The 9583-nt window shown below is 45.5% G+C and overlaps 1 non-coding gene across 1 annotated transcript; it reads right to left on the reverse strand.

Annotated features, from left to right (window-relative positions):
- Positions 1 to 3884: 3884 nt before the first annotated feature.
- On the reverse strand, positions 3885 to 3957 carry TRNAA-UGC. The gene has a single exon. It is a non-coding gene; the product is annotated as a tRNA-Ala (tRNA).
- Positions 3958 to 9583: the final 5626 nt, after the last annotated feature.

A 9583-nucleotide genomic window follows, 5' to 3' on the forward strand; every position in this document is an offset into this window, starting at 1 on the left:
AAGGACTGGCTACGAGCACTCCATGAAGACAAGGAAAAGGAGGTTGGGGGAGATGGGAGGGGCACCGCCGCGCAAACTAAATAAAGGAGAAGACGAGTAGGCCGGTGAGTGGCAAGGGTGGCATTGATGGATTTTAGCAACGACAGCATTACTCCTCGCTTTAACGCTAGCGGATCTGCAACAGTCATCCATGCATGATGCTCAAACGCTGCCCCTTCAATGTCGCTATGGCTTCGCAACGCCAGGCAGAAGGCTAGCGCGTTGTGTTACGTGGGCTGAGGCCGCTCGGAAACAAATATGCTGGAGCAATGCGGCTAAATGGACTTCTTCCATGAGAAAAGGCTTGATTAATCAGAAATATGAGATTTTGTCACGGGAGTAGCCGCCCATAAAACGTTTGGTCCAGTTTAGCGTGAGTTAACTGCATCTGACGGCCAAAAACATTCTCAGGATGTGATCTAACAGTCAAAAACGTTGATGGCCCGAGAGGGCTCCTAGAGTGCTTAGTTTTAATGTATCTAAATGTTGTGGAGTTCATATACTATATATCTCCGGATTTCTGCATGATCTCCCCATAAAAATGATTTTAATTACAGGCCCATAATGAACCAACCGGCCGACTGCAGCGGTAAAGAGAAGAGTCTGACCTCTTGCAGAAATTAATCATGGCATAAATCATGAAAATCGCCAACACGCAAAAAGATTAACCTTGATTGGCCCAGGGGCTCAGTTTACTGTTTTCTAAGATGCCATGAACAAAACAAATATACACTTTCTTGTAAGCATACATTTATAATTGCCATGATCTGAAATATGAAAATTGTCATGCTACTTATAAAACAACCATTTCTCTAATTTAAATCCTCTTAATAATAATAAAAGCCAGACAGCAATAATAATAAAATGACATGCTCCCAATAATAAAAATTGTCACTCTGTTAATAATAAAACTGACATCTGCTTAATAATAAAAATGGTATTCTATTAGTAATAAAATAGCCATCCACTTAATAATAAAAATATCATGTTACAATTATTAAAAAGACATAATTTTAATAATAAAAATGCCATGTGAGAAAGTAAAATTAACCAAAATTGCCATGAATGAGTGATAAAAATTTCCAAAGGTTGTCATAGGGGCATTACAAAAGACCTAAGAATTACCATGTGTTGGAAGACAAAAAATGTCATGGTTTTAAACAAAAAGAAACTGCAATGCTTTCTGTAATGAAAATGCGCACACCAAGTTCTAAAAAATACTTTAATAATAGGGATATATGTTCTTTTAAAAATGAAGAAAATAGTATTTTTGGATTTTTTTAATGAAAAATGAATTTAACTTCAAATACATAAAGCTATTTAAGCATATGTGTTCCCAAAACTTCTTCAGTCCAAGTAACAAGCAAGCTGCTGCTCGCGCAGGACGTCGTGAGTTCGTGACCCCCACAACACACATATTTTTTGAAGAGAAAAAAGTATGCGACTTCTTCCGGGACGTTGTCTATAGCGAACGTGTCAGAAAAGCTGAAGTTGTACAAGCCTTGCACCGTGATTCGCACAGGAAGATCTAACGGCAACCAACACGTTTGCTAGGAAAACGTCCCTAGTGATGCAAATAGAGCAGCTTCAACGATTTATTCGATAGTATGGCTGCCGGTGGATTTATTTTCATTTTTCAATATCTCGTATGTATCCATGCGTGCCCATGGGAACCAAATTGTTTTCTGTAACACATTAAAAGGATCATGGATGGACAAATATTGATACAAATAGAAAAAGCAAAAGAGATTATGTTTTGTTTATGAAGCATAAGACTTCTAATAACTTTGTCGTAAGAGGTATTGAAGGGCAAAGAACATAATAGTGAAATATAATTATCTAAAAAAAGACATGATGTCAACATAAAGTATCTTGCTGAAGCGCAACCGTCTCGCAAAAGCACATATGTGCCTTTTTGCTTTTCATGAATTACAAGTTGTGATTCTTATGAAAAAGCACTGCTCCCCCCTCCCCCCACAAAAAAAAACCCTAGCAAAAACTAGGAAAAAAGCAAATAAACACCGAAAACGCATGCAGGAAAAATATCCAACGATCCGTCCAACCCGCGACACGTTACGGTGGCTAGACGCATCACTTGACGCGCTCCCTTACGCTGAGCCGATGGAGGATGATTCAGGCGGGCAATTCTTCTGTTTTTGCAAATCGGCGCCCGCAGCAGCTTTCTCGCGCGTCTAGATGGGCCGGCCCATAGTTCTTTTTTTCCTGCCAACTTCGAAAAAAAAGGTGCAGCAATAGGCGGTTCGAACTCCCGACCTCTAGACACCAACCACTGAGCCACCTTCAGACTCGTGGCTAACATCCTCTTTTCTGCTTTCTATTCTTGCTCGAGTTCGCTGTAAATCGAGATTTCATTTTTCTTTTCTTTTTCCTGTATATCTCTTTCTTATTTGTATTTCAATTTTCCCTTATTTCTTGGTTTCTTTTCGTTTTCTTTATCTTTTTCCAAAATGCACAAAGTTTTTCAATGAACTTTTTCTTCAAACCGATGAAGAATTTTTTAGAATTTGATGATTTTTTCAAATTTAATGAACTGTTATCATATTCTATGGACTATTTTGAAATTCTATGATCTTTTTCAAATTTGGTGAACTTTTTTACAATTTCGATGAACTTCTTTCAAATCAATGAACTTTTTTCAAATTTGATGAACGCATTTTCAATTTCGTTAAACTTTTTCCAGATTTGATGAACCTTTTTTAGAACCGGCAAACTTTTTATCAAATTTGATGAAATTTTTTTTCAAATCCAATGAACTTTTTTCAGATTTGATGAACTTTTTTTAGAGTCGATGAACTTTGTTTCATTGTAGTCACTGGCACTTACCGGCTGTAGTGGTTAGCAAAACAGTTCTTTTCTTGTATCAGCAAGGCCTGAGTTCAAGTCACCACACTTTTTCACAAGACATTTTTTCCTTTTACTGCGCATGGTAGGCCGGCCAACGAGGTGCGGCGCGTGGGCGCCAGCTACCTGTCCGAGCGCTTAAAAGGCGACGAACAGCAAGGAAAACCCTATTTGCCACTCTCTTCAAAACATGGATTGATCGAGCCAGGTATGGCGTGAATTCTTCGTGCGATTAGGTTAGAAGAAGAAAAAAGATAGGCGCCTTTTGCGCGAGCTGATAGGCGGCATTCTGTTCCGGCGGTGGTGGCCGGTCGAACTTTGTTTACCGGTATGCCGGTGTGCGATGTGGGCCAGGTCAAAAATGTTGCCCATCCATCCATGTTATGTAATTTGTGGCAGAATAGGTCAGCACCAGAATAAACATACCCGAACATCTTCCAAGCCTAAATAAAAGTAAAAAAAATAAACTTTGTTTCATTGTAGTCACCGGCACTTACCGGCTGTAGTGGTTAGCAAAACAGTTCTTTTCTTGTATCGGCAAGGCCTGAGTTCAAGTCACCACACTTTTTCACAAGACCTTCTTTCCTTTTACTGCGCATGGTAGGCCGGCCAACGAGGTGCGGCGCGTGGGCGCCAGCTACCTGTCCGAGCGCTTAAAAGGCGACGAACAGCAAGGAAAACCCTATTTGCCGCTCTCTTCAAAACATGGATTGATCGAGCCAGGTATGGCGTGAATTCTTCGTGCGATTAGGTTAGAAGAAGAAAAAAGATAGGCGCCTTTTGCGCGAGCTGATAGGCGGCATTCTGTTCCGGCGGTGGTGGCCGGTCGAACTTTGTTTACCGGTATGCCGGTGTGCGATGTGGGCCAGGTCAAAAATGTTGCCCATCCATCCATGTTATGTAATTTGTGGCAGAATAGGTCAGCACCAGAATAAACATACCCGAACATCTTCCAAGCCTAAATAAAAGTAAAAAAAATAAAATGGAGATGCGGGGGATCGAACCCCGTGCCTCCCGCATGCAAAGCGGGCGCTCTACCATTTGAGCTACATCCCCATTGCTGACATAAACAGCTGGTGAACCTAAATGACCATCAAGCGCTCCCTTAATCTCAAACAGAGGAACTAGCAGCAGCAGCAGCTGTGTGGTGGCGCTACATGCCAACGCCAACGATTGGACGGATTCAAAAAAATTCAAACGGAGCGCACGGCGACGAGAGGGAGTCCAAACGATGGGGCTGCGTGTGGCCTTTCGGTCAAGAGCAGGAGCCCAGCCGCCGAGAAGGGAAAGAAAGCAGAGCAGCACGGGCCGTCCCGGGCTGCCGTGTCAGACCGAGACCGGGGGTGAGGGGGGGCGCGTGTCGGCCTCCCATTGCGCCTCCCACTGCAGCTGCAGGCGCACTACCCACTCCCCCTCCCCCTTGCGGCTATTTTGACTATTTTGACCTATGGACAAAATCAATTCACAAAATAAACTGCCCGTGAAACTATTTCACAGCATTGACCCTTTTGTGTGGCGCCCGTCACGCAGGCGCCACACCCTACGGTGCAGCGCCTAGTTCGGAGGCGTTGCACACCAGTCCATGTGTGCAACGCCTCAGCTATAGGCGCTGCACTATACAGTGTGACGCCTAGCACGGAGGCGCCACACTACACAGTGCAACGCCTAGCTGCTGGACGTTGCACCTGTACTTAGCAAATTTTTGGCACACGCACACATATTCCGATGAGGAGAGATAGTAGCTCACGACACATAGCAAGCAAAGAACTGTGACACATAGTACTTCACGACACATACTAATTCATAATACATAGTACTTCATGACACATAGTAGATCACAACCAAATCGAAGAGGAGAGATAGTAGTTCATGACACATAGTAGATCACAACCAAATCGAAGAGGAGAGATAGTAGTTCATGACATAGCTCTATTGCGTAGAGCAAGGCCCCTTTCCCTTCTTCTTCTTCTTCTTCTCTTCTTCCTCTTCCTCCTCCATTTTCCTTATGAGGTGGGCCTCCTTAACCACCCTCTCCATGAATATCTTTTCCTCCCTCTCTTTTTTTCCAGCTGCAATTGCCCAAAGCTTTATGGTTCCTTCTTCAAAATCCTTTAGACGCTTCTTCTGTGCCTCCTCACATTTCCTCACCAATGCTTGCTCCCTAGCGCGCATCGCATTTGACGCTCTCTCTTCTTCCTTCCTCTTCTCCTCAAGCTCCTCTTCCTTTTTCTTCTTTAGCTTGGCTGCATCCTCCTCTCTAAGCTTCTTCGCAGCCTTCTCCCACCATCCCGCCATCTCATCTTCGTCATCCTCCTTCATTGTTGGTTTGTTGGGTTGGGAAGCCGCCATACCTACAATGAGTGAAACATAATGGTTAGTAAAGACAATACAAACAAATGGAACATATGAAAAAAAAATAACATATGGAAAACAAGAACATTTGAAACATTATAGTTAGTGAGCAACATACGGAAATGGTCCATCGAGGTATCCAAACATTCCTCTATAACGACCTTGCCCTTGTCCATCACCACGGCCAAGTCCATCACCAAGGCCAAGACCATCACCACGGCCAAGACCACCACCACGGCCTAGACTACCACCACCACGGCCTCTTGTAAGTCCTAGTTGCCAACCTCTTTGTTGCCTAGATCCTCTTTGACTAACACTTGGTTGGCTTGGCACTTGTTGGCTACCACTTGGTTGGCTAGGCACTTGTTGGCTACAACTAGGTTGGCTTGGCACTTGGTGGCTACCACTAGGTTGGCTCCCACTTGGTTGCCTTGGCACTTGTTGGCTACCACTAGGTTGGCTCCCACTTGGTTGCCTTGGCACTTGTTGGCTACCACTAGGTTGGCTCCCACTTGGTTGCCTTGGCACTTGTTGGCTACCACTAGGTTGGCTCCCACTTGGTTGCCTTGGCACTTGTTGGCTACCACTAGGTTGGCTCCCACTTGGTTGCCTTGGCACTTGTTGGCTACAACTAGGTTGGCTCCCACTTGGTTGCCTTGGCACTTGGTGGCTACCACTAGGTTGGCTCCCACTTGGTTGCCTTGGCACTTGTTGGCTACCACTAGGTTAGGTCCCACTTGGTTGCCTTGGCACTTGTTGGCTAGTGCTTGCATCATTTTTCTTGGACCTTTTCCTTGGTTTCGTACATTTTCTTTTGTTGTGGCCATGACCTTTGCATTCCCCACAACGGGAGCTCTCACGAGGCTCTTGGAATTGATCGTTTCCCGCTTCGCGGCGGCCACCATGGCCCCATCCGTCCATGTCGCCTCTAAAACGCTTTGTTTTACGTCTACCACGTTTAACAACCTTCAACTCCGGATCCGGCCATAGTTGAACTCCATGGTACTCCGGCCATTGTGATTGGTCAAAGTATGGGTGAAAGCGGGGAGCCCATGTTTTCTTGACCGTCATGATTGAGAACTCCAACTCCCTCACGGTGCGTGGGTGATTGATGTCCACATTTCTAACGCGACCGGCGGTATACAAATGTGAGCATGGGAGATGAAGCAACAATGGCCTCCCGCAAGAGCAATCACATTGTGTTAACGACACCTTGAAAGCCCGACCTCCATGTTGCCGGCCATCGTTTGTGGTTCCTCCTGGCTCTTTCACTTCATACTTCCACTCTTCATTGTCATATAATATAGCTTCTTCTGAGTCCGCCTTTCGTAATTGAAATTCTAACCATTCATCAACCTTGGGTGGGAACTTGTACTTGTACTTGCGCGGGTTCTCACCCGCTATCTGTGCATCAGTTTTCATTGAGTACTTTAGAAAGTACGCATTCATCTTGTCAAATGTGTATTGAACTATTGCCGTCACAGGTAATCCACGTGCACCTTTGAGCACCCTATTGAAGCATTCGGCCATATTGCTTGTCATTTGACCGTATCTTCGGCCATCTTCATCAAAAGCACGTGCCCACTTGTTCCGGTGGGGAATGTGCCTATTCATAAAGTCTTGACCCCCGTGATCAAGTTTTTTGTATGCGAGAAATTTGTTCAACAAAGTGGCGAACCGCTTCTCGGAGAAAGCAAGACAACAATCTTGAAGATCATCGGCCAACTCCTTAAGGCCACATGCCCTATAGAAGTTCGAACAAAAGTGCCTCATGCACCATCGATGGTGCAATGGAGCATGCCCGGGAATGTCAATCTCCACTGCGTTAAGAATTCCTGCATGCCGATCCGATATGACACAAATTTTCCTTTGAGCGGGTAACACCTTCGTCCTCAAAAGACGCATAAACCACTCCCAGTTGTCATTGTTCTCCGCCTCAACCAAAGCAAATGCCAATGGCAACACCCGATTATTGGCATCACTTGCTATCGCAACCAACAAGGTGCCCTTGTATTGTCCGGTCAAGAACGTGCCATCAATGGAGATGACCGGCCTACAGTGTTCGAAAGCCCTCACGCATTGCTCGAACGCCCAAAATGCACGGCCAAATACTCGTACTTTCTTTCCTTCATAAACCGTTGTTTGGTGCCCATGAGGCTCGACAACATGAACCATGCCCGGGTTTGTGGCGGCCATGGCTAACAACAACCTAGGGATTCGGTTGTATGCTTCCTCCCAAGTACCATACAACATCTTAAATGCGGCTTGCTTCGCCTTCCATGCCTTGCCGTACTTCACCTTGTAATGAAATATGGCTTTCACAAGGTCAATGACATGTTGGACGCTCATTGTTGGAAGTGTGGATATTGAGTTGGAGAGCCTGTAAGCGATGAACTCAGACGTGAGTTGTCTGTGGTCTTGGGACACAATCTTGCCATCCACCCTTTTGCCTCGGCACATGTGAGTTGGCACACAACTCACTACGTGCCAAGCGGGACCTCCTTTCCATGGTCTTGCACGCACAATCCACGGACATATTTCATCTTCACATGCACATGCAACCGTGTAGCGCACATTGACGTCCGAATGCACCACCTTGTGTGGACGATAATACGTAACCGAGTAGTTGTCGAGCCACATCTTCAATTCCAAGAAGGTTTCGAACTTACTCCCTTTACCAATCCGGTTCTTGTCGTCTCCCAAATCACGGTGAGAGCTTGGCCTAACCCCAAGAGATATAGATTTGCCACCATCCACAACGGCTTCATCCGCGAGACTAACATCCTTGAACAATGGTGTCTTGTGATCCCGACCGAATACCTTCTCGAAAGCTTCAGCCTCCTTCACCGTGAACCCCTCCTCATCAACTTGTTCATCGGGACCTTCGTCATCCGAATCCGATGCATATGCACGGGAAAAAGGGATGGAATGGTCCATTGTCTCTTGCAAATGATATTTGTCAAGATCACCCATATTGTTGTCATGGATATCAACTTCATTGTCATCGTCTGCATACTCATCATTGTCCTCTTGCAAAGCTTCATCTTGGTTGTTTGTAAACGGGCTCAATGTTGGCCTCACTTCTTGGGTCAAAAAAGGTTCAACAATTTCATCTCGCTTCAAGGGTGGGGGGCTACTAGCAACCAAAGGGGAGGGTTTCCGGTTCAAGTCCAAATGCAAATTTGAATCAACCTTCTTCGTTGCAAATAACTCAAGAGCCTTGTCAAGTGAATCGGCCACCGTTTCCTTGTATGCAACCCAACGTTGCTCCGAGTTGATACGCATTGTCTTCCAACGGATGTGCATTCCAAAACCTACATTATGCCTTCCCTCCAACTCAACGATATCACTAGGGTCCATCCAATTCAAATCTTTCCTCACTTGTTGCAAGAGCTCCGCATAGCTAGGACTACTAACAAACAATATATCTACCTCATCCGGATCCGGTTCAATATTGCCTTTCAAGAAGGCGTCTTTGTCCCCATGATGAACAAACACACATGTTCTTCCCATCCCTATAAGCATTCAAACAACACATCGTAACATTGCTTCCACGAGTACTAATTTAAGGATTAACACGGAATACAAACCCTAATACATATATATCAAACAACAACCCTAACCCTAACCCTAACCATAACCCTAAACCTAACCATAACCCTAACAATAACCCTAACCATAACCCTAGCACCAACATAAGAACACCCATAAGAATAACCCTAACATACTAACAAAGCCTAATCATAGGAAATTGGCAAACAAAGATCTCACATCTCCATGCAAATCTCTAGATCCAAACAAAACTAGGGTTTTCCAAACTAGCATTACTTGGATCAAAACAAGGGATCGGAGAAGATTACCTTCAGGGAGGGTATGACTTCGAAATCCACGGACAAATTCTTCAAATTTGCAAGTTTTGGGAGAGGATTTGAGAGGGGGAGAGAGTGGGAGAGGGGGCAAAGCTCGGGTTGGGGTGTGTGGGGTGGGGGGAGGGGGGAGGGGGGCCCAGCCGCTGGATAAGTCATAGTGCAGCGCCCGAACGCTAGGCGCTGCACATTACATGTGTGGCGCCTAGCTAGGAGGCGCTGCACTGCTGGGTGCGGGCCCAACGACCGCCACGGTGGACTGGCGTGCAACGCCCGCGAGCTAGGCGCTGCACCGTAGGGTGTGGCGCCTGCGTGGCGGACGCTACACAAAAGGGTCAGTGCTGTGAAATAGTTTCACGGGCAGTTCATTTTGTGAATTGATTTCGTCCACAGGTCAAAATAGTCAAAATTGCCCCCCCTTCCCGCCCCTGTTTCTCTCCCTCTCCCCGTTCCATTGCTCTCCC

The sequence above is a fragment of the Triticum urartu genome, chromosome 5 (genome assembly GCF_003073215.2).
Source record: "Triticum urartu cultivar G1812 chromosome 5, Tu2.1, whole genome shotgun sequence".
NCBI classification, from domain to species: domain Eukaryota; kingdom Viridiplantae; phylum Streptophyta; class Magnoliopsida; order Poales; family Poaceae; genus Triticum; species Triticum urartu.